Source organism: Anser cygnoides, chromosome 4 (assembly GCF_040182565.1).
Source record: "Anser cygnoides isolate HZ-2024a breed goose chromosome 4, Taihu_goose_T2T_genome, whole genome shotgun sequence".
Classification (NCBI taxonomy): Eukaryota; Metazoa; Chordata; class Aves; order Anseriformes; family Anatidae; genus Anser; species Anser cygnoides.
The window spans coordinates 62,236,661-62,262,565 of NC_089876.1; the positions used below are offsets into that span (position 1 = coordinate 62,236,661).

The following is a 25,905-nucleotide window of genomic DNA, read 5'->3' on the forward strand; positions in this document are numbered from 1 at the left end:
GTCTGTATTGACCTGCATTTTATCAGACATTTCTCTTAAAACAATTTCCTTTGCAGTAGTATATTCAACTGTTGAGGTGAAGCTGTAGTTGTTGGGGTACATCTGGATGTATATGTACTTCTCTCAGTACAAGGCAATATATTGCTAGAGAGAACACATTCTGAAGTTGTTATATGCCATCAAGTTGTTAATTAGGAAAATTTGGATTATGACATTAGTTTTAATTAAGTTTTGACAGCACTTTTTTTTTCTTTTTTTTTTTTTCCCCCAGCACTTTTTTGTTACGCTGTATGGATTCTTATCAGTCAGAGATTCACAGACAGAGAACAGAAAGGTGTAAAAACTTCTTGGGTGGAATGTATTTAACCATGGCATTGTTTTGGTAAGTTGTGCACAAATAAGAAAAAAAAAGAAATAATAATAATAAATAAAATAAAATAATAATAAAAAATAAGAAATAATAGTAAAAAGAAAAATAAAAAAAGAAGAAAAAAAAAGAAAAGAAGAGGTCAAACAGTTACGTCTATTGCCATTTGGAGAGAGATTAAGTTTCAAACAGAAATTGGTTGGCAGCTTGCCAAAATACCTATTTCATCTCTAATGTGATCAGATACTAGAATCATTCTGGAAGTTCAGGGGAAAGACAAAATAGAGAATTAAAACAGTAGAGACAGTTGCTGTCTGTATTTTGACCATATCCAAAATGCAATTGGTACTGCTCTCTTTTTATAGTAAATCTTTAGTGAATACAATTCATAGGGAAAGGAGTAAGAGTGTTAGAAGGTCAGTCTTTTGAAAATGAGGTTAATGAAAAGCTTCCTGTTGTAAAGTCTTTGCTTACATATTTTGTGTAATTATAGGAAAAATGAATCACGATTTCTTCACACTTAAAATATCACAGGCCACATAATATTGCTTTCATGAATTACTTTCAAGTCATGAATTTTACTTAATGTATGAATAGACACCAAGTTAACTTGCATTTGCCTCCCAAATGGCATCTCTATATACAGAGGTCTACATTAGGATATGTTTGCAAAACATGCTTTTCAAATTACTTACGGGTGTTTCTTCTGTTCCTGGAAATAACAATTTCATCAGCTGAGTCCTTCAAGTAACAGGTTCATGTTTTTATTATTCACACAAGATCTTCCAGCCATCTCTAATTCAAGTTGCTATATGGTACCATTGACATGACCAAGGGTCTCCAGGTGGGTGGACTTGCCATGAAGTAGTTTCATCTATACATGGCTGAGATATCAGAAGTGATAGGAAACTGCTTACTTCTAAGATTTTAACAGTTGACCCCTGATTGCGCTGAAGCTTCTGGGTAGGATCATGAAATAATATTAGCTATTGAGTTATCAATATCCCAATAATGTTAATTCTGTCTTCTATTTTGCTGGAGCAGGAAAATATAATTTCTTTTCTGGAAGAAATATGGATGCAAGACAGTTGGCTGGAGCTTGGCATGAACAAAATGGAGGTGAAATTGATAGAAAGGGACTATTATTTGTAGGACTTTTGCACACTCTGAGATGATTTTCACAATTTGTGAATTTCACAACACTAAATATGAGTGTGTGCTTGTGGCCTACTATATTCCAGATACAATTTAGAGCTGGTTTTCATTTTTAAAATGTCAGATGATAGCTCCTCCTATCCAAGAAACTCACTGATGTGGTTCTACAGAGTTATGCTGTGTTGCTGGCCCTCTTGTCAAAAGTTCAGAACTGCAGTTCTTAACAGACAGATCTGAAGCTTCTTCTTTTGTATGAAAACTGCTTGAGCTGCCCTGTATGATTTAGTGTAGGGATACCTGTTTTTTCAAGAATTTCTATTATGGAAGAATTCCATATCATGGAAGATTTCCTATTTTTGCTACAGTCTAATGCTTCTTTGATTAAGGAGTTAGTAAGGCTGCTTTGTCCAAACTTCATGGTGAGCTAGAATCCAGTACTTAGCAGTCACAAAATGGTCAACAAATGCTCTTAATTCTTTGCAATTACCTTCATACTTAAACTAGAAATTGCCAAACACTAAACCATAAACCCTGTGTGGTATAGTAGTTTCTCACACTTTCTCTTTTAGGTCACAGTGCCATGTGTATATATTTCAAAATAATAAAGTTTCCTGAAGTGAGTTTTGTACTTTGTGAATGCTGAACACTGTAAGGTGCACTATGAAAGTGTCTGTCTCTAAATACGTCTCGTGGCTGTATTCAAATACCACTGCAAGCACCACACAGCATTTGATTTGTTACTAGAAACTGAGTCCAAGATACCTAACTTTGTGTAATGGTTGTGGTTTTGTGGCTTATAACCTCATTTAACTCCTGAAGTTTACCGCAATGAGGAGGTAAATTATTTTATCTAGGAATGTGTCTGCTAATCTTAACTATGTAGAGTGTTCTCAGCTGTTCTGACGATGGTGCTAAGCAAACAAGAATAACATAGAATATATACATATTTCTCTATGGTTTATTCATGACTTATAGACCTTGACAAGTTCAATTCTTCTAATTATAGGTTATTAGCAGAGTTCACCTTAGCCATTCTATCTACTTTACTGGCAATATTTCATATGGTGAGTCTATCTTTTCTTAAAGCTCTTACCTCCTCTCACCTTCTTTTGGCCACTCTTAATGATGCATTTCCTATCCTTGAGCATCTCTGAGAGGTGATCCTTTGCAGCTCATCAATGCTCCTTAAAAGCCTGTTGCAAGAGAGCAAAGTAAGTTATATCTCATAACCAGGTATTGCTGATTATTTATTTATTTATTTATTTTGTCTTTGTTACTTTGGGAAATTAAGCACTGCATTCAGGGTCAAAAATGAAACCAATGCTGGCCTTGCGGTATACTAGCCCTTGCTATCTTTATATTTTTAGGCAGCTCCTTGACAGTATTTTAAATGAAAAGGTGACAGATGATGAATGACATATAGCACTCTCACATGTTTTCATACTAAAAAAGAGGTACTATTGTTTCAAAACAGCAAAGCTCTTTTATCTCATGAAGAAACTTCAATAGTCTATGAAAAATTTGGTTGCTTAAAAAGTTGGTGAGTGTGCCCATGTGTTTTCACATGATTCTTTTATGATGCTGGCCAGCAATGATGAAATTAGCATGTTTTGATCTATATACAAGTTGTTCATAAAGAACTTGAAAGGAGTAGTTAGGAAAATCCAAGTGCTGAAACATTTAAGATATACTTTCTGGTCTCACTTTTGTGTGATTGTCAGCCAGGGACTATCATGATCAAGGTAGCTTGCCAATTGCCTGCCGCAGATATAATATTTATTGCTGCAGTGGGGATTTCCTATCAGAGATCTGAAGACAGGCTTTTGTACATTGTTTCTCCTAGGTAACCTATACAAATCAGCAGAAGAGATCTGATTGTAAAGAAAAAGTAATCAAAAGATAGATATTTTTGATCTTTGGGTTTATTTGAACTTTTTTTTTTTCCCCCCACCAAGTTTTCCTGCACATACATTAAAAAGAGAGGGAAATTGGCTGGTGTTCTTTTCTATATAAAATCCATAACTGTGTAATATTATTAAAAATTAGTGTATTTTGTTACAGACTTACAAGGGATAAGATTTATTTTTCATGCTACCATGCAGAAGTAGATATATGCAGCTTACAGGGAAACTCATTTCTTTCACATTTGTTGGAAATATATAGGAATACTTAGCTAATCAGTTACGTAATTGGCTAACATTTCTGCTTCTCTCTTCCTGAGACAGAGTTAAGCAGCGATCCAGAGCACTGAGAATAACAGGACGGCTTTAACATATTCTGACCAATTCCCAGTCCCAAGTCCCCTGACAATTTGGCTCCATCTCCCTTTTTTCCTTTGCACAAACTATGCTTTTTTCTGCTGACGGTTTTGCTACAGATGCTTATATTCTGTAGTGCTTCGTGTCAGAGGCACCTCTGGATTTTGAACAGCTGTCCCTGCTTTTGCAGAGGCATCTCTTGCTGCTCCCACGGAAACCACTGCCTTGCCTCCATGGGACGTGCCAGCCCCCTTGCCCGAAGTGGCTCTCTTAGCCTGCAGCACTACCACTGGGGCAATCCTGTGCAAAGAGATGCAGCTGAGGCTGGTGCAGGAGAGAGGGCATGCAATGCAGACAGTGCACTGCTCTGCACGGAGCAAAGGTGTGTGTGTGCGTGCAGCTGGGGGCGGCAGCAGCAGCCTGAGATCAAACTGCTTGACTAGCATTTAGCCCTTGGTTATATTGCTGGGAAGCAGGATCAGAAACTGTCTGCTCTGAAGCAAATCTCATTGGCTGTCTGTCCTTAAAAGGCAGATGAGCTTTTTTCTTTCAAAAACATTCAGTAAAATTACACACCACTTTCCATTTTCTCTGAACTACAGCACCCAAGGCCTTTTGTGGTACAGGTTTTCATACCCCTGAGCGTTCTCTATTTTACTTCCCAGCTAAATAGTCAAATGAGGGTGGTTACTGGCAAACATACTGGTGTTTTTCTCATCCTCTACAAACTATATGGGGAGCATGAATTTATTTCATGGGAAATACTGATCAAACTATAGTTTGATAGTAACATTTTTTTTGTTCACCAATGACTGATGATACAAAAATCTAAATACTTTGTACTATCTCTTCTGTCCTGTTCTGAGATATTTACTCATAGAAAAAATGTAATATTATCTATGTACTTAGATCTCAGATTTACCTCTGTAGTTTTTAATGTTTACACTTTACACTTCTAAAATTTCCTAAATCTCTTTGTTGTCTCTAGCACATGAATGTTTTTCTAGTACTTTCAGAAAAGATTCTTTTTTTTCTTTATAATTTGAAACATTGATGTATTAGTAAATGTGGTTATGATAATATTATGTTTCAAATCTGAGTTAATATCTGATTGTGCCCAACGAGAAGACAAATTTTGCCTGAAGGTACTTTGACATAAAGGCATGATCGGACACATACCGCAGAGCCATTAGTGCTTCAGGTGCACTGGGAACTCCAGCCACCTATGATGCATCTTAAAAACTCATAAAACACGATCTGTAATATCTTATTGTTAGTATGATAATAATAATCCCAAATTTCATTTTTAAAGACCTCATTAAAAGGTTACATTTCTGCTTGCTATATTAAAGCTATCATGAGAAAAACAAAACAAACCAGAACAATTTTGTGCTATGTAGATGGAAAAACACAGGAAAAGGTTGGAAAATGGTATTTTTTTTTACATGTATTATCATTGCCAAGGTAACTGTTTTCTTGTTTTGCCTGTGTTCTTTCCTTTTATTTATTGCAGACTTATGTCACCCCACCACATTATGTGTAGACTTCCTGCTCCCAAGAGCCCAATGATAATGTTGGTTTGCAGGTTTCCAATTTCCTGGAACTGAGTAATTTTCAGATCAGGTGAAGCAGAAAATTAAATTAAGAGAATCCTATATTCTTAATGAAGTTTGAAAGGAAAAAATAGGGAGGCGAATAATGATGTTATTTTCAATACAGCAAAAACCAAGACAGGGAACCAATAAGACATTTCTATCCAAGACACAAACTTGTGGCAAAATCTGTGATATGCTTATACCAGTGTATAACACTGGGGATTAAAAAAAGGAAAACATGCTAATTTGACACTGATGGGAAAGTCCAGTCAGCTCTGATATTGTGCATAAATAACCACTAGCCTGAAGTAGGGTTTTGCAAAACATCCACTGTAGCCTTAGAAAGCCACCTTTCATAGAGATGCTTTCCAAGCCTTCAGGGTAAATGCCAGTAACAGACATGGCATTTTGATAACATGCCTTTCCAGAAGAATAGATGGAATTTTAAAAAACCCAATCTTCTTAAAATGCTTGTCACATCAGGCACCATTTGAAAGATAGAAATCCCTCAAGGAATATTGGGAGATGAAAGCAGTCCACTTTAACACGTTGTCTGAGACTTCTGTACACTGAAGGACAGTACAATATTAAAGAGGATGCTGGCTCTTATCAGGCACCTGCAGTATTAGTTCTGTAACCTTGAAAAGTATAATAAAAACAAAACAATACTTCAGTAACAGTGAAGACAGTGAGAGATGTAGAATATTTTTTAATTGGGAATGATTTTTTTCCCAATACAAGTTCTGATGTTATCAGAACAGCTGACCCCAAAGAAATGCCAAAGGGGAACTAGTGTGGTCCTTTATTATCAGTTTCCTCTAGCAATACTGAAACCCTACTGATTCATTAAATAGTATATTATTAATGTGAGAACAACCACTGAATTACAAGACAAGATTATTCTTCAGAACCAGCAGCTTACCATTGGACAGTCTTAAAAATCCATTACAGGAATGGCTGCATTGATAAACTCAAAATTGTCAATTGAGCAGACTATGAAGCTTAAATAGAAATTTATTAATATATTTGATTTACTTCACTACTGGTCATAACAACTGTTTACCGTTACCTTTCTTAGTTTTAGTGTCCCTTAATGCAGACATGTTTTTCTATTTTAATGCTCCATCTTCCTCTTTAATAGATAGTTATAGGAAAAAAGACATGTAAAGGAATTAGTTAAGAAAAAAATTCTGCAGATATGCTATCAGTTCTAGAAAAAGAACATCATCTGAAAAGTAGGACAGCAAGTCTGCACTATGGAGCAGCACAAACCAGATTTTAGTGTAGGAAACAGTACTGTAAAGCAGGCATAAACACCTCTGTTTAACTCTCAAATCTATGATATATGAAACATGATCCTCTAATAATCTCCAGCATTGCAAATGTTCTTGCTGCTGGGGACAACATATTAAACTAGTTCCAAACTTTTATCTGGAGCTGTATTGATTCACAGCTGGCCTAAGGATCAAAAAACCATAAAAATCGTTTAACTTCTGTTTTGAATGTTACACTGCCATCTAATGAGGTAACTGTAAATTACATGAAAACCTTTCACTGTTTTGTCATGTTTTTGGAAGCAGATGGTACAATACAGGATACAACTTCAATATTAATGACATTTATAATAATAGGAATATAGCATTATAGAATGAATAGAATTATACTAATAATTAACAGATGATATGGTAAGTGACTGGAAAAAAAGCTCATCTCTTACAGGTGCTATTTAAATAAAACACTGAGCTAAAAAAAATGTAGTTAATAAAGTTTCCTCCAAAGGCAAGACGAATAAAATAAATTAAATTTCATTTCACATGTTATAACAGATTTATTTTTTCCTGGATGTCAGATAGTCCTAGACAGTGTTTACAATGCCAAATGCTGTTTTCATAAAGTAGTGCACCTAAGGACCTAAATGAGTTTTGGGGATGAAGGCATAGGGAGTAGAGGCACCTGGAGTCTATTTGTAGCTATGCAATGTAGTTCTTGAACAAACTTGATAAGTCACTAAGGGAAAATCCTACCCTACATCTGTCTGCACGAAAGTACTCAGACACTGCAGCTCTGCTGCGTGGATGCTGAGACAAGATTAGGGGATCCCCCCAGGGCTCACAGTACTTCGTTTTCTGGGAATTGTTGTTGGCCAGCTGGGATTCAGCCCTGTTTGGATTTCCCCCATACTGGTGACTCTGGGGGTCTTACAGAGCTCCAAAGTAGCTCGGTGGCAGTGCCGGGTGCAGGACTGAGAGTCCCAGCCATGAAGGATCCCCACTGCACTGGGGACTGTTTCTGTGGATGTGCACTTGGTGAGGAGAGAGCCTGTGCTCCTTTTCAGGTGTATCACGAGTAGCTGAAGGTCTGAGCGCTGATATCTTGTGCAGCCAAACAACCGGCAAGTGGGCTTTCAGTCTTGACAGCAAAGCCAAAAACCTGCTATTATTTCTAAATATCTACTTGCATTAAAAAAACACCCTACTCTTAGCCTGCTTCCTACTACAGCAATACTAATCTGAAGTAACCCTATTAGTCATCTCGTTTGTTGAACAAACTCCATCATGAAGAATGCCTACAGATGTTAAAACACCTGACTAAAGGCAAACAAATAACATTACTGATATTTCTTCTAATTCACTACAGTGTATTTTTACTTCAGAGTGTAGCCATCAATATTTATTTTACAGTCTAAGTTGGTATTAAGCTAACATGGCCAAAATGTTAGTTGCTTGTGTTGTAATAATAAACACTTTGATATTCACCACTGTTGTTGGGGTCAGTGAAACTTGACATAAACAAAGGGGGAAAAGGCACATATGCTAACAAGTATTAGAGTCTCACCAATCAACAAGTCCGAGATCTGGCTTTTCAGTGAATGAGAGCATCTTGTTGATTTTATGGAACATGAGGATCTCTGCAGAGGGAAGATCAAAGGGCTGCGTTATGTTTCAATGCATAACTTTATGGGACAGATGGAATCCACTCAGAGAGACCCATGACACTCAGGGCCAGATTATCAAAAGTATCAGACACTAAAACCTATTAGTGTGGTCAAACCTTTATTCCAACGCTGTCAGCCCTTTTTAGCTCTGTTTAAAGAGTCAATCTCCATTTTAACTACTGCAAAAGTTCAAATGGAGGTTAGAAGGATGGGCTATAGGAGGTGGCAAGCCAAAAGAAATATTGTTTGCCATTTCTTTGTTTCCACACAGATGTTGCTGAATGTTTGGGGATACAATTATATAAATTTGGGCAGGTAACAAACATTAAAATTGTGCATGTCCTTGCCTCTGCAAACACTAAGCATGAAAAACATTCTTTGATTTGTCCACCTTGAAAACATTTCAGGAATTTCTACCAAGTAACCCAAATACACTCTGGAAGAAAGGAGGGGTGAAGTCACCATCTTACAAGCATCTCTCCAGATTTCTTAAATTCCCACCTTTGCCTATGTTTTGCTTGAAAATAGGTTGGCTGCTAAAGCCCTCATAAACTCCTTCTTTTAGAGGGGACTCCAAGCAGCATTCCTGGTTTGAGTCCTGATGTGCTAGATTGCCTGTCTGCTCTAGAGTTATCCTTGAGGGAGATTTAACTATGAACATTTAGTTCCTTGACTGCACTGGCTTGTCTTGTAAGTACATGGTTTCTGTCTGCTACCCTTTCAAAGGAATTAGGTTCTTGCATCATAGCTCCATCAGCTAATGTAGCCTCAGGAGACCCTTTCCAGACCCCAGCATTGTGCACACTGATTTTATGGAGGAGAAATATGAATTTGAAGTTGGCTAATAATGGTTTTGCAAAACATCTTAAAATTCTCCTAGTTATTGTAACTAGTACAAGAATATACAAATCTAAGTCATGTAATAACAACCACATGGGAGTCCAGCCTCCGTTTCCTATCACTTTTGAACATTCTTAAAGAGATCCTAATGAAACCCATGATCCTCTTCATCCATATCACTTCTTTTCTGAACAGTCAGCCTTTCTCAAATTGCTCTTAAGAAACCCTCTGTATTTAGGGCTTTCTCTGAGTTGCTTCCTGTGCCATATCAAGTGATGACAACTGATCATTGGGCTATTCATTGCTTAATTTATTCCTCTCTGGGGTCCAGGCTTTAAAAATAGATTACCTTAAATTACAGCCAGCTCTTCAGCTAACTGAAGTGTCATAAGAATGAAGTTTAAGAACTCCCGCTGAGTAGTTCTGTGGATTTTTTTTCTAATATGGAGGCGAAGATGAAAAAAATGCAAATAAGCCTCACATTCAAATCAAGTTGCTGGTATTAGGTATTAAATGGGATCACCTATTTTTAAAACTGAACAATTTCTGTTAATCATCTTGCTGACAAAGTCACAGCTCCTGCTGCTGCTTTATTGATGTGATCCTACCCTGGTATAGCTGAGATGTGGGTAAAACGCATGGTTTACACAGCCATAGCTGTACTGAGTTGAGTCCACAATCTCCACCTCAACTGCACTTTCTGCTGTATGAAGCAGAAGTCTTCCATGTATGCATTATCTCATTTTACTCTAGTACATAAATTTATTGGTTTTGAATTTATTTAGAACTTTTCAAGCAATAATGGAAGACACTAGAATATGGTTTCTACATGGAAAAGTGAAAGAAGCAGAAGGGAACATTTACTTAAAATTACATGTAAACTCAGTTACATTGGTTTTCAGCCAGACAGCCAAGCTGCTTTTAACTACAATGGCAATTAACTTGTGTGGATTATGTTAAAAGTGATTGAAGACCTAATAAAGTCACTTTAATTTCTAGTATTGATTATGTCAGGAAGAAAAATTTCAAATATTCTTCTTTTTGAAGGACTGAAGAATAATGGTATGGAAGAACTGCTACAGTATGGGCCCCTGTTCACGCTTTTGTGACACATAGACCCCATGCACTTCAGAGTGAAGACTCAGTGATCATGGACTGCAAAAACATTCCTAGCACATACCTTGGATCAGCTGTGGCTAGATGTCCTTTAACCATGTCACAGCAGCCCTCTGAAAAGCAGGGAGAAAGATTAGACCGCTCATTTTTTTAGCAGCAAATGTCTGGTCAGATACAATAACATGTTAACACAAGCATTTTGACAGGCATAGAAAATAGTTCCACACAACTCATATGATTTACTTCCATAATTTTGTAGCTGTGATTAATCCTTTCTAGTATCACTAAAAGTCTATCAGGTTAAATAGCCTTTTAATATAATAAAATATTCACGTGGTAGATCTGGACGAGAAGGCAGGATGTAGTTTCTACTTCAAAACTGGGCTTTAACATCTTGTTCGATTGCATCATTCTGTTAGAATCCTCCCCTATTTTAAGTGAGGCATTTAAGAAGGAAGAAGAAAGGGTTAAAAACTACACTCTCAAGCAGGTGTGTTGGTTAGCAAACCCTTCAGCTTACTTCTTGGCCCTCACACAGTGCAGGTGTTGAACATCAGCATTTTCATCCTGTTTGATATCTAGGCTTTGTGTTTGTCATCTGGGGACTTTTACATTAAATCTGCAGGAAAACCCCCCTTGCTTTGTTGTTTTGGCTGAATAGGATAAAACAGAATTTATTTCTTAGTAACTCTTAAGTTTAAAAAGGCTAGCACAGCTATGGCTGTCAATCTAAGAGGTGGAGGGTTTTTTTAACTTGATAGTTTATATTATTGTAGTTCTTCCCTTACACTAAGAGGTAAAGAACAGCAAGCTGACATTTAAATAAATGTGCAATTACTGATAAATAATGAGAAAAAATATGTAACAACCAAAGTATAAATGTTTAATGCATACAGTAAATTTCTGAATTGATAAAAAAAATATCTAAAATTGGCTGAAAATCTAATAGAAGTGCTGGCAAAATAGAGAATACTTCTGCTTTGAGAAATAATTTTAATTCAATTAAATATGTTATTAAGGAACAAACATTAAAAGATACAAACAGCTCATCTAACTTTAAAATCCTTCCCATACGCAAAAAAACATTTTATAAATATATGCAAATCTTGTTCCCTTAGACCTGCAGAGGTTGTATGCCTTCAGCGCCAACAGAACCTGCACAGTAATTTCTTTTTCCCACCTGAGCAACTTTTAAGACATGCAGAAGCCTACCACTGCCTCCTTCTGCTCTATCTGTTGTGAAGAAGAAAGTACAACTGAAGGACTTTTGAATAGTTGTGGGACTTAGGCAGCTGCTGATTTAGTCCCTTCCTACTAACAGCATATTTCACTTTTTTGTGAAACTAATTTTGAACTGCTACTCATGACTTTATTTTGCGTGGAGAGCATGCAGCGCAGAAACTAAGAGTAAGTTTAAGACATGTTTACCTTCCTTCAGGGACTTGTCCAAGATTGAACTACTCTGATAATGAGAATTGTCAAAGCAAACAAACAAATCAAAACCCAAACTCTTCCATTTGCAGCCAAACCGATTTCCATGTTTTTTTTTTTTTTTTTCTTCTTCTTGCTTGCATTGCAATTATCAGCTTGTTGGTGGAAAAGGGTTTTCAGGAGAGCAATCTGGTGTGCCTGGGTAACATAGCAATAAGAAAAGCTAACAACTGGTTCACTTTCTGTCCCAGACATTTGGAGTTAAGTTGTCATTCTACCTCTGTGATGACTAGGAAATCCTCCTTTTTCTTAGTGAATTCCAGATAGCTGGTTCTCTTTGACATTAGACATACACCAACAGCTTTGCAAAGTGTTAAGCAATAACTACAGTTTCCTATATTTTATCAGCAAGAAGATATTTTGCTACCAGGTATTCTGTTCTTAAGCACCCCGGTACATTCCCCTGCTTGAATATTCATGTCATGCTTGTAATAATATAACAACACGTGGTTTTGAAGCTCTTCCACACAAACTGGTTTTGCCTTCTTTTTAACTTGTCAAATGCTGTTTTAAACGTATACAAAGACAACATTCCAAAAATACTGCCATGTTTGGCAATAATAGGCCAAAAATTTGTGGCATAAGCATTTTTTAAGCTGGTATTGCAAAGCACAGTAACATACGCTTATGCAAGGTCAAATTCTCTATTTCCCTCACTGTGCCACTAAGCTGAACAGAAAACCATGTCACGTACCTTACTGGAAATCTATAAAGCAATTAATTTGTTACTTGAAACCAATTCTATAGTCTTGACAAATCATCACACCAAAAGTTACTGTATATATGGAAGGTTTTATTAGCTGTGTCATAAGCTCAAATAACTGAGAGGGGTTCAATTTGAGTTTCTGTCATTTTCTTCTGATGTTTACTGCATTATCTCATCATCCAAATACTAGGCTTGGACATGGGAAGAGAATAAGTTTTATTTATGATTCATTTCCCTGTTTAAATCTTTTTAGTCATTACTATAATCTGTGTTTTCATAACAATACTTCGCACTTTAAGCGAAGATGCATTTTATCATCAGGTCAATGACATTGAAAGGATCTCACTTTAAAACAGAGAAATTATCTCGATACATCAGAGCCTGCCTAGAACCCGCCCAGATGTCACTGGTAGTTCATTATTCATTTTGGTAATGCTAACCAGCTGCCAATATAATGTCTGCTCTTGGAGTCCATTTGGGAATCCTCCCTCTCCTCAGATAATCAGACAAGTTTAACAATTGTTCTCTATTAGCAGACTGTTTTATTGCCCTGTGAAACCTAAACTGAAAGTTGCAAATGTTGTGCTTTGAATCACTTTCATGTCTCAACATGACTGACACGGAACGACTTCATTAACTTTCAGTAAAGTGCATTAGAAAAATTTTGAGCTTGAACTCAGGTGCCAAAAGGGGAGTACTGTTTTACCTTATTGCTAGAGTAGCCCCGATCTGGGTGTTGATAGCAATCACTATTTTAATTTCTATTATACTACCAATCTAACTTTTAAAAAGATTCTTTTGTTCAAAAAAGGTCTAAAAATATTTTGTTAAACTTATCTGATTGAATGTATTTAGGATTATTTTCTGAATTGCTGAAGCTGAGAAACAAGTAAGATGAAGCACATTCCAAGTTTAAAGACTGGAGAAAATTCTGCATTTGAAAATAATAGGAAATTCAGTATTGGAAAATAAAAGGAAATAAAGGCATAACTTTTGCAGATCCTAAAGTGATCTAAGAGGTACCAATGCAACACACAGCTTATCCATGTAGGAAAACAATAAGTAAATGTATTAAAATATAATAATAATAATGTATTTTTAAATATAATTTATTCAAGAAAATATTGGCAAATGCATTGATTTAATAAAAAGCAAATTTCAAATAATGGTGGATGTTCACACTTACGAAGACTCTTAGAGGTACTAAAATGTATGTTTATCATCCCCTAACTCTCAGACTACTTTTTTTCCTACCACTTACCTCGGTGACATTCTGAAATCAGTCATAAACTCTACAAGAACTTTATTCACCCTGCATGCAAATTTTATGCCATTAGTGATGCCATTAGTGATGAGAAAAAAAAAATCACACCAAAAACCAAAACAGATAAAGGCTTTCAGTTACTGTGCTTAAAAAATGAAGATGGTTGCTACAGTTTGTTCTCGGGATCAGTAAAGCATACATCTTTCAAACACAGTGAATGTAATTCTTTTTGTACAAGTACTCAATACAAAGCATAAACTACCTGTGAATATTTCCACATGAGACCCCCTCACCCTTTACCCATCCATCCTGCTCTAAAAATCTTTGAATATAAATTTTGTACATCCCCATATTTTTGATGTCTTCTGTGATCTGGTAGATAGTAATCTGGAAAGAGTTTTTTTTTTTTTTATATGAAATCTGAGTTGGATTAATCTATTTTTGGTCATTTTGAACCTAAGTTAATAAGGGGACACTCAATGTGGTCAAGTGTTTTTACATGGTATAGATTGCCTAGAAGCAAGATCAGTAAAGAATGTGAAATTCAAGCAAGAGCAATTTCTGTTAAACAGGGCTGATAATAAGAACATACTATAAGAAGTGTGCTTCTTCATATGTATGTAGCTTTGCTTCAGACTACATTTCTCTAAATGAGAAATCTCAGTTTTCTGGCTTTGCAAAAGACAGCCACTGTTCTTCATGTATAGCCATGATGTTATACATCTTAGATATTACAATTTATGGCTATAAGTCATACAGAAGGAATCAATTAAAAGAATGAAAGAGGTGGATAAATAGGAAAAAACTACATGATACCTAAAGGATTAATGATGTGAAAGCAGCAGAAAGGATTTGTTTCAAATTCCACCCCCCCCCCCCCCCGAAATTATTTTGAACCAGCTTACAAGAAGAATGCAACTGTAAGAATCCAAAGCCTCAGATGAGCTACTACGACAGTCAATGAATTTTCTGCCTTCCTGACAAAGTACTGGCTTCATGGTCATCAATATCAAATCCATACCCTACAAAACTATCTTATTAAAGCCAGTTTTACTTGGTTCAGATGTAGAAACATCATTCAATTCTGTCAAATTAGCTACAGCATACAGCTGGCTGTATGTAATTAACATTACTTGCAGGAACATAGCAAATGTCCAGTTTGGCTTACAGTTAGAAGGACAGAGACATGTGACACCTGGTTCATAAAGTCTCTCAGGAGAAGTATATCCATTCACACTTTCAAAGGAATAAACCTGAGAGAATGAACTTGAATGCTCCAGCCTTCTGTGTCACAAAGGAAGCAACATTTCTGTTTCAGTTGGTGGAGTCCTAAAACGGCACTCATATTCTCATTGAGTTACAACAGCAGTTGGGTTGTCTGAACCAGTAGGTGCCTCACAAGAAAGAAAGCTACCTGGCTTGTTTCTAGGATGGGGAGTTTGTCTCCTATGCACAGAAGTTGTATGCCTCATGCTACTGAAACAAGAAAGCTAGTAAAGGTGATGGAAACAAGAAAGCTAGTAAAGGTGATGAGAATTACAGCCAGTTCTGGATTTGGTTAGAGAATACAAATTCTCCTTTTTCTTATTTTCAACATAAATAAAGCTTAACTTTGCTTGTATATATTCTGAAAGAATATACTTTTGGTTAATTATGAAGAATGTAATGAAGTACTGTTTAATTTTTTGCACACTCAGGTGCAACATGCATTTTTTCTTGACATCAGTCAAATAACTGTGTTATTTGGAAGAAAACATACAGTTTTTCTTCCATGAGACCTCTGGTTTACAGGGTGAATAATAGTTATCCAACATTTCTTTTTATCCTGTTCACTATGTTCTTTTCCTACACTGCTGTTCCTGAGCCTTTCCCTGTCATCTTCTGGCCCTGTACTGCTTACTTTTTTTTCTTTTTTTTCTCTTTTTTGTCCCTTTCCCTGTTTTTATAACAAAAATATATGTTTATAATAAAATACCTATTCTTTTTTTGTTTTCTTGCTTTTTCCCCATGATTGTCTTTAATTAACCACCTAGGTCCCCTATCTACTCCATGAGTTTTCCCCCATGTTCCTCCTCCACATGTGTCATTCCCAGCCCACCGGCTCCTCTGAATCTTCTCTGAACTCCAGACCTTACTGTTTTCCTTACTTCTATGGCCCCTGTATATCCCTATCTCTGGAACTCATTCCTCAATTTTCTCTTTCTGCAAATGCTCTCAAACTTGCAACCTGTCTTTCCATGCTTGTCGCTCTTCTGCACTCAAGATAGGTGATTTCCTCTTTTTTTTTTTTTTCACTGTATGGGAGCCAGCTGGAAGACACTTGAGGATAGGAGAAATCAATATTTTTTCTTTCAGCTCCAGGGTCTTGTATCACATAATTAAGCAATTAGCTAGAGCAATCATAAAGAAGTCCTATTCTGTCCTTGCGTCTTTGGGCACCAGTATGCTCACAACAGGTGGAATCATGGAAATCTTGACTGAGCACATGCAGACAGAATTCTTTGAAAATCTCCTGCAATAAGGTGAATTTTTCAGATACAGAGTATGGTGCACCTCACATCAGGGCTACTGCCTAAACTAGTTTTCAATTTCTGCTCTTGAAAATGCAAATATGAAGCTTCCCAGTGGAAGAATTTTTAAGACTGGTAAGTCCCAGAATCTCAGTCGCAGAAGAGGCTGTGCTGTTTTGGCTGAAATCTTCCACAAGCAGTTCATACTTGGAAAGACAAATGGAAGTCTGTAAAATGTATAAAGTAGCTTTAAATCCAAACTTATCAGCTGAAAATGCAGCAAAATATAGAATCTGGGAAAGAAATTGACAACAATGTGATAACAAATCCCTTATTTTATGATAGGTTTTGTTATATTACAAAGGAAAAATAAGACCAAGTTGTATTAGATGCAAAAAAATAAACAACGATCATTAACAGACATTGAAGCCTTTTGATATCATCATTTAACTTTTGACATGGTTGGAGAAGAATTCATAGAAGAGGGTGGAAGTAACACTTCCAAACAAGTAGAGGCACAAAGGAATTTGAGATGATATCCCTAATGAAACCCAGAGCTTCAGCACTGTGAGAAAATTAAAGCTTGGGCCAAGAATCAAAGAGAAGCTCAAAATGCTTCAGAAGGCTTTTTATAGTCCAGGATCAAGGAGGTTTCAGCTTTTAGTGTGCAAAGGGCTAATAATGATCTGCTAATCTATGTGCAGCACTTATATTGTTTTCCTTGTCATTTCTAACAGTCTATCAAAGCCTCCAAGTAAGGCTCTGCATGCTGGAAATCAGATGTGGCTATGGGTCTAGTGTGTATAACACCACATTGGCTTATGTGATATTCAGGAGGATGTGGAATGCTTTTAGGACTATCTAAAGGTTAAAGACTTTAAATGCTGCTACTCACTTCAGTCACATTCTGGGAACAGAGAGTAGACAGAGAGCAGAACAGAAGCACCTGGAGCGTATTTGCCCTACAATAAGACTCCAGCAAGCAGCTAAAAAGACCCTAGAGCTACAGAATTTGCTTCTGCCTTTATCCTAGACTTTTAAATAAACTTCCAAAATAATCAATATGGCAGAAAACAGGGAACTTTGAAGTGTAGTTTGAAAAGCAATATTTTGTTTATGCACACCTGAGTGATGTGGTGTAATAACAGTTTCTGGTTCTTATATCTTTTAAATCTTTTCATATATTTCAGTCCAGTAGACACTGTTTATGTCCTTAAATATGGACATTTATCTCAAGTAGGATGAAATTTTGACCCAAATAAAACGGATATTTTTCCATTTACTTCTGTGGTACAGGACTCTGCTTCCAGTTTTATGTTTTTATAGTAATATCCAATGCAAAGCAAATAACTTTCAATCAATACTCAGTTTCTGTTTATAAATTTCCTACAGCTAGATAATAAATATATTCAATGTGCTTGCAATTATAAAACACATGATGACCTCTTTATCAAATACTGTGAAATTATATAACATTTAATTTTCCCAGTCAATATTTTCTTCTCACTGTAACACACACACATGCTCACTCGCACATACTGTATCTGTTAGCTATTTGATATGTATGCATGAAAACTTATATGTGTAACTGTAATTTATGCTTCTAATGTCAGCCCCAGTTCTACTATTCAGTAACATACGTTTGCTTCCTCAGAGAGGCATGGCAGGTTTCAAGAGTGGAAACCATCTATCTGTAGTGTATTTCATCCTTGAAAAAAACTGAAATTGTGTATTTAACTTTTAATTTTAACATTTGCTGTGTATGCACAGCTAAAAGCATCTGATCAAAGAACACTGAAAACTCATAAATTACCATGGACACAGAATCAGTTGTGAATTTCAAAGCTCATAATCATACTTTCAGACTTTTTTTCCAAGGATGAACTCTTGAGTTGTTCTGAATTCATATGATGCTAAGTGCCTAAATATCACCTTATAGTACCATTATCACCTAAAGTTATGTCCCCGCTGTTATGAAGCTCGGTGGTGAATTTGGTGAATTTTCTGAAGAATCTCTGCTGGTAGAGTACAATCACTCAAACATCTGAAGGAAGTGCAGGAAAAAAAAAAATGAGAATGGGGGAACAGTCACTGGGATTAAGAATGTGTGTGTTTCATGGAGGACCCAATACAATAAGTTTACAGTGTTAATTTTTCAGACCTCATAGAATAAGCATCTGTATTCTTGTATTGTCAGTTCCAAAGACAAAGGCGTAAGTTATTTAACTTTACTTTGTTAATATCTGACTAGTGGTTTTTGTGGTTGACCACTTCAGATTATTCTTGGCAGTTGTTTTATTATACATGAAAAACACCCCACCCAATAAAACCTTGGGATTTCTTTGTGGCATTTCAATGAGATTTACATATCCACATAAAATGATAACATCAAAAAATATCATCCAATTTGTTCTTCAGCCTGCTTTGTTAAGGAATGACAGCAAACACAACACAGGTATGCATTTTGTGGGTAAATATGATTGAGAGCATTGGAAGACCTTAGTATCTTTCAAACAGAAAAAAACAATTTGCAGAGTAAATTTAACACTAGGATAGAGGTGTAAAAGATCTATGAAATTTCATGAAAATAGGTTACCAGACAGAAGAGAGAGAGGCTACATTAATTCTTCTCCTACAGAAAAAAATAATCTATATTTTTCATAGATATAAGACAAGTCATACTGAAAGGAGAAAGGAGGGACAGAGTTGGGGAGAGGGAGAGAGAGAAGAAAGAAGTGGATAGGAAGTGAGAGAGATGCTACCATACATACTGATTTTTTTGAACATTTATAAGTTATGGTGTAATCACTTATTAAACATTAGAAAATCTGCATGGGAGGGGATAACCTTGACTGAGGACAGGATTATCTAGTTTAAAAGGTATGCATTTTTTTTTGTGATATAAGCTCTCTCCCCATGTCTAGTCTGTTTTCTCATAATGGTTGAGCTCACATTTATTTTATTTCAGTTTAAATATTAACCAATATCAAACAGAAATCCACTCAGATATATGAATTTCTGATGATTTTCACAGTTGTCAAGTCATTCTGTCTTAACCTGACTTGTCAATTATTTACTTTTAGATTTTACAATGATATTTAGGAAGGGATGTCCCTGCCCATGGCAGGGGACAGGGAATTAGATGATGTTGAGGTCCCTTCCAACACAAACCATTCTATAATTCTATGATTTAGAGACAGATTGTAGAACTCATTGAAGATGAAATGTGGCCTTTGCTTAGGTCTATTGGAAATTACCACTGACTTCAAAGCAGGAATTTACTCATATTATTCACATTCGCATTCTGGAATGTCACATTCACTGGATGAAATATCACTTGTATTGATGTTCTATTCAAATCAGCAATGGCATGGCATGTTGTGTTATCTGAAGAATTCTTATCCAAGTAAGAGCACATAGCCTGCTGCTACGTAACCGTTAGGAGAAATCAAAACCAATAATTTTATATTAAAAAAATTAAACTATATATACTATGGTATATTTTGTCCAAAAGATTGAAGAAAAACCCAACAAAGTAATAACTTGTTTTATTGGGCAAGCTGCTTTGTAAATTTTTTTTCACTAAATAACATATGTACCAATGCACCTACATAATTTCACATGCTTTGTGATGCACCAGGTTGGTTAGATGAAAATTCCTGTCTTCAATTCATTACTTAAATTTATATGTAAGATTTTAATGAAGACTGATGTGATTTGGGCAGTGCAATTCAGAGATTTTGTAGTGTGGTAACAAGGCAGAACTAATTTCTCGTTAGCTTGACAGAGCAATGTGATAGTTGTAGAGAACCACTTATAAAACAGAACAGGTTAAAGCATGGACTACGCTCAGGTCCGAACTGCAAAAAGGACCAGAAGTATATATAACAAAGGAATAAAATTTTCCAAAAAGTCTCTGGAGAGAGAAAAATAGCAAGCTGTAGTTGCTGACTTGATAATAAAGATAAATGAATCTAGATCTCTCAAAGTATCTGAAAATGCCTAGGCCCTCGCGCTTCCTAGTGACTACAGAGATTAGGGGAAAACCAGACAGATTTAAAGATTTTATTATCCTAATTTTTTTTTCTATTAAATGCTTTACAAAGATTGTCAATTAAAATTATTACCAAAAGCACTGAAAAAAAGTCAAAGCCACAAAGTGGGAAATATGGGGAAATATTAATCATATTAATAATAAGTCAGGATAAGGGCAAGAAAGACATAAGCCATGGTCACTTCAGTGATGGCCTACTTTTGAAGTAATAAAAAAGGTCTCCTAAGTCCCTCTGAATCTTGAGAAAAGGAGAAAAACAGAATCTCAGACTTGATTTATGTTATGTTAGTTAATGAATGTGCTAGTTCTTTATTCCTGGGGTAAAAAAGAGGTCAATTAGTTGTCCTACACTTTGTCAACTATCATGTTTTTAGTGCAGAAGAGATCCACTTCCTTTATAAGTATGTATGCGTACTAACTGTGGAGGTGCCTTACATTCAACTGCTCCTTCCTTCCCATTGCCCAAACGAATAATGCCAAGAAACAAAAACCACAGAGCAATCATGTTTTGCCAAGATACTATCATAACACTTATTAAGTAAATATTAATGAGCTTTAATTTATTTTTAAATAACTAATTATTTTTCAATAATTCCAAGAGCAAGCATATTTACCCAGCAAAATATGGGATTAATATATTAATTTATTGCTTGCATATCACATTATTTTCTAAAAATATCGTATTGTTAGCTGTCATGAGATGTAATAACATATTTACTGGTATTGTTTCTTATGATCTTTTTTTTTAAATATGTATTTTACAAGATGCTACTTAAATGAGAAAGAAATGATTTACTGAAGATATATTTTGCGCTGAGAAAACATGATAATAATATGTTTATTATACTGCAGTAGAACTCAGTTTCATCTCGGGTTATACTGTGCTCTGCTGTCCAGTGTATTCCAATATAAAAATTGATAACTGTCTAACAATGGAACAAATTTTCTTATTACAGTTTCGCAGACAATCTAGTTTTGAAAAGAGACTATTCAGCAACATAGAAATAGCATATTGTATGGTATGCTCTGAAAAGGTACTACTATCTTAAATGTGTTTGTCTTTTGAGTGAGGCACCTTTGAGCCTCAGAAGCCAAACTCTTATGGGCCAGGTGCACTGTGCTTCAAATTTGACTTTGAAAACAGTCCCTTTGCAGTTCTTGCCCCACTACAATCAATCCAGTCTCAGCAAGAGCATGTAAGTGTATTTGTTTTAGGGCAGACTTTGCCATCTTGCTGAAGAAGGAATGATGCCAGATCCACAAAAGTACTTAGGAATATAACCGCTTTTGGAAATAGGCTGTAAACGCTATGAAAACTTTATAGTAGCTTTGTACCTGTTTAGCCCTTAATATCGTTATTGGTCTTGACTGCTATGAATTTGTTTTGATTAAAAAGACACTGTTGAAAATGGGAATGTTCTTGACAGCAGTAAGGAATACTCTGTCTTTTGTAAAAAGATGTTTATACAGCTTTTAATAATATAGTGACAATGAATGCTGCAATGCTGCAAACAGCAGTGCAAATGGTAGCATACAAGATTTCCAGAGCTGCTGAATTAGTTGGCCTCTGTGGGAAAGAATAGCAAACATCTCAGTTGAAGTAATCCCTACTTCTGGCAATTGAAAAAATAAATTTTCAAGTTAGACGGCTTGAATTATTACACTTTTTTTTTTCCTAAGGGAAGGGTAACCTAGATTGCTTCTAGTTGCAGAATTAAATCTTCAGGGAAACACAGCTTGTAAAAACACAGGCGAGGCTTAGAAATGTTTTCTACCTAAAACTTTTCCATTGGAGCAGATGGATTGAAATAACTTCTTGCCCTCTACAGAGAGGGTGATTCCTACAGGTCAAAACAGGGGTTACTGGCAGGTCAGCTGAGATAGCCATTACTGCAGCTATCTGCACAGTGTTCAGGCTTTAAGTAAACCAGAGATGTTATAATGTGGAACTGCTGGTTCTTGGTAGAGTTTCCAGAGGTCATTAAGAAAAAGACAGCTTATTAAGCCTGAAATCATTGAAGAAAAACACTTGACCCTGTCTCTAAACAGAGGTTGTATCAACTTAAGTAAAATCGGTTTTGATGCCTTTCTACCTAGAGTGGAATACACCTGTTTAGACATCAGTGCCACTCAGAGATAGTATTTAACTGCTTTCTTGACTCAGTCAAGCAAGACAAGAGTTTTGTATCTATCTATCTATCTATCTATTTTGTATGTCTATCATTTTTCACTTGGTATCATCATTAGTATACTATATTCATGCTTTTCTGGTATGAAATTCATTCATTAAAAGCATGAATATTTACACTATAATGAGAATAAAAGGTCATTAAAATCAATTTATATGACTTCTATACATGTTACAGAGTCTAATGTAAATTCTCTTGAAAAATAAAGTTAACTTTTTCTTTCAATGTTTTTCTAAAACCAACTGAAAGTGTATTCATTGAACAAATATTTTTGGCATGTCCTCCTTCAGTAGAAAATACATGCATATAGTTATATAAAAGGAATTGAAAATTGGAGAAAACTGGGAATTTTTTTTTTGTTTTCAGGCTTAGCTGTGAGCAACAGGCAATACAATTATCCATTATACGTCAGAGCAACAGCTGTGAATTCTCTTCTACTAGAAATTCATCTGTTGTAAGTTCTGAGTACATTGTTTTATGTGTTTATCATTGTTTTAAGCGGTCACACTAACTTCAGATGAGATACACTACCTGGTTTCTGAATTTCATAAAAGAAAACATACGTATTGTCCCAGACAGGAGCTGCAGTATAGTCTTAACAGCGCCTGACTTGGACATTTGTGGAATCATAGTTCCAGGATGAATGGCAGCATGCCCCACCCCAGCATGTACATAAAGATTCAACCTGGATGAAGAATGTGGATCTGTATGTTTATGCTGAAGTTTAGCTCACTTTTAGCTCAATACTTTCCCAACCCAGACAGATCTATGCTCTAGTTGTGTTTTGGCAAACAAAGACAATAGACAAGTTGCTTTACCTATTTTGATGTTATCAATACTCATTTTTATACAGCTACTGTTGGCTCCAGTTGGTTCAAGCTGATCGCTTGTTTATACAGTGTAGGAATATCTGTAAAAAAATGCAAAATAGCAACCATCAGGAATCAATAATAGTATCAGGGCCCTTGAAACACTCCCTTTGGTTCCTGGCTGTTGTAAGGTGAGCTGCAGAGCTGCCAGTATCTTCCACAGGGAACCTGCGGTTCCTTGATGGGGAATGGCTGCCTGACTCTTAGCTGCCCTCTCTATCCTTTATCAGATAAACAGGTTTCAAATACAGCCCCTTTCTTTTCCCAGACAGCTCCACTTTCCACTTGCAAGAGTTTCTGCACAGCACAAGGCCATTCTTCATGCTAGAAGAATAGAAACGTTAGCCCCGTTAGCCGGTTTGTTTTCCTTTACATCCCACTACAGAACAGACCCAAGGGGAAAGGAGGTAAAACATCTACAAAATTAATACACCAAATTCACACCCCAAAAATTCTAATTTAAAAGTTTCTCAAGCTTCTTGGATTTCACTCCACTTAAAAAAAAATAAAACAGACCAAAACAAACTTGCCCAAAGCATAAAACTTTATTTACCATTTGTTTATACACAGTAATTTACTAGCTCTGACTGGACATTCCCAGAACAATATCTGATTTTGTGCTACAGTATTACAGATGTAATATTACAATGGAAAAGTCATAAAATTGCTCCATTATAGTTTTGTAAATGTGTGGTTCTTTCTCATACATTAAATTATGTGTGTTCTTTGGTGTGATCAGCCAAGTATTTGTGGGCGGATGAGTATCTATGCAGTGTGAGCTCTGATTAGTCTCCTTTACAAGAATCAGAATGTTATTTACAGAGAATTTCACCAATGACTTTTCTTCAATTTGGTTATTATCCAGCTTTGTTCCATTTGTAGCAGTGGTGGTATTAGGTCTGTATTATGATTATCAGTCCTTTCTGATACTCATGAACAAGTATAAGAACCACATGAAAATTCTTGGAATAAAAGGATCATTATGACTGTACAAATAGTGAATATTAGTTTAATTGGAGACAGGATTCAAACTCAAGAGGGTAACTGGGAAATGCAAATGTTAGTATATGGTCATACTAGATTTTCTATCTAGAGATTCACATCTTCAGTAGAAAAAAGAGGTTTACACTTCTCCCCCCACAAGAACTAACTAGAAAAAATGCATGTTTAAAGATGTCTGATTTAGCAAAGTGTTCCCTGCATATGCATCAAATTAGAGAAACAGAACAGTATGCAGGGTTCTTATTTAGGTATCCAAACTCCCAGTTACATGACACTAGAGGACACCTGAGAAAAATACGTTCCTCAACCTATATGATTCATTTCCTCTCTCTGTAAAACAAGGTTATTCTGATCACCCTAACATATTGTGAGATGATGATTGTCAAAATCAGGATGAATTTTGAGGTTCTCAGATAGGATATTCTTTACATTTGTAAACTAGTTTTAAATATATTATTAGGAAAGCCACTACATTATTACTTTAAAAAAGTTAGAATGAGCAATACATTCAGAAGAGTAGTATAAGTTCTATTAATGTACTCTGATGAGGTTGCTTTGATAAATAATTTTTCTGAAGTTAAAAAAAGATACCACGCAGGTTATTATTATTATTATTATTATTATTAATTTTCTAGGATTTTACTCTGAAATTAGTGGTTTATTTATAGACATGGAGCCAGGTACCATATTGATACAAACCCTCCACACATCTTTTGAAGTCACTGGGACTGTTTGGATGCAAGTTAGCATCGTTCTTTAACTATAGTGTGGGTAGGGTTTCAGCGGCGACAGTCAGATACAGCTTATGAACTGTGAAAATGCTACACCTGGAGGACATATAGAGAACTGCAGCACGTTTTAAAAAGATGAGATAACTGATGGCTCGTGAAAAATCACAGAATCACAGAATCATCTAGGTTGGAAGAGACCTCCAAGATCACCGAGTCCAACCTCTGACCTAGCACTAACAAGTCCTCCACTAAACCATATCACTAAGCTCTAAATCTAAACGTCTTTTAAAGACCTCCAGCGATGGTGACTGAACCACTTCCCTGGGCAGCCTATTCCAATGCCTAACAACCCTTTCAGTAAAGAAGTTCTTCCTAACATCCAACCTAAACCTCCCCTGGTGCAACTTTAGCCCATTCCCCCTCCTCCTGTCACCAGCTTCTAGGCCTTCTGTTAAGTTAATGATATCTTAGCAGAGACTGAGCTCTTTATTTCCCCAACTGAATAACAGGCATAGAAAGATGTAATAACACCATATCACACTGATAAATTAAAAAAAAATAATTCATGTCTGTATAAATATTCATATCAGTATAAATGAAGCATTATGTTTGTTCTCTCACCAGAATGAATATTTCTTGAAGGCTGCCTTCATGTCAGGTCTGGGCAGTCTGGTTTAAGATTGATCACTAAGACAGATGCTTAGAAATACATATGATTAACAACATAAAAAGTCCATGTTAACTGAAAAGAGAGAAAAAAATATTATCATATATCACTGTGTATAACCCAGAGCCCTGCCTGGCTTGTCCCAGCCTGGCCTAG

General features: G+C 35.9%; 1 long non-coding RNA gene across 3 annotated transcripts; it reads right to left on the reverse strand.

Annotated features, from left to right (window-relative positions):
- LOC106035113 (uncharacterized) lies at window positions 1-25,835 on the reverse strand. Of its 3 annotated transcripts, XR_001206542.3 has the most exons (8): window positions 25,704-25,835; window positions 23,299-23,390; window positions 13,725-13,775; window positions 10,331-10,379; window positions 8,211-8,283; window positions 2,616-2,715; window positions 1,063-1,251; window positions 1-144 (listed from the first exon to the last, which is right to left on the reverse strand). It is a non-coding gene; the product is annotated as an uncharacterized lncRNA (long non-coding RNA). The 3 variants fall into 3 exon arrangements; XR_001206540.2 differs by lacking the exon at window positions 1-144 and having other exon boundaries at window positions 929-1,251; XR_001206541.3 differs by lacking the exons at window positions 1-144; window positions 1,063-1,251 and adding an exon at window positions 1,296-1,429.
- Window positions 25,836-25,905: the final 70 nt, after the last annotated feature.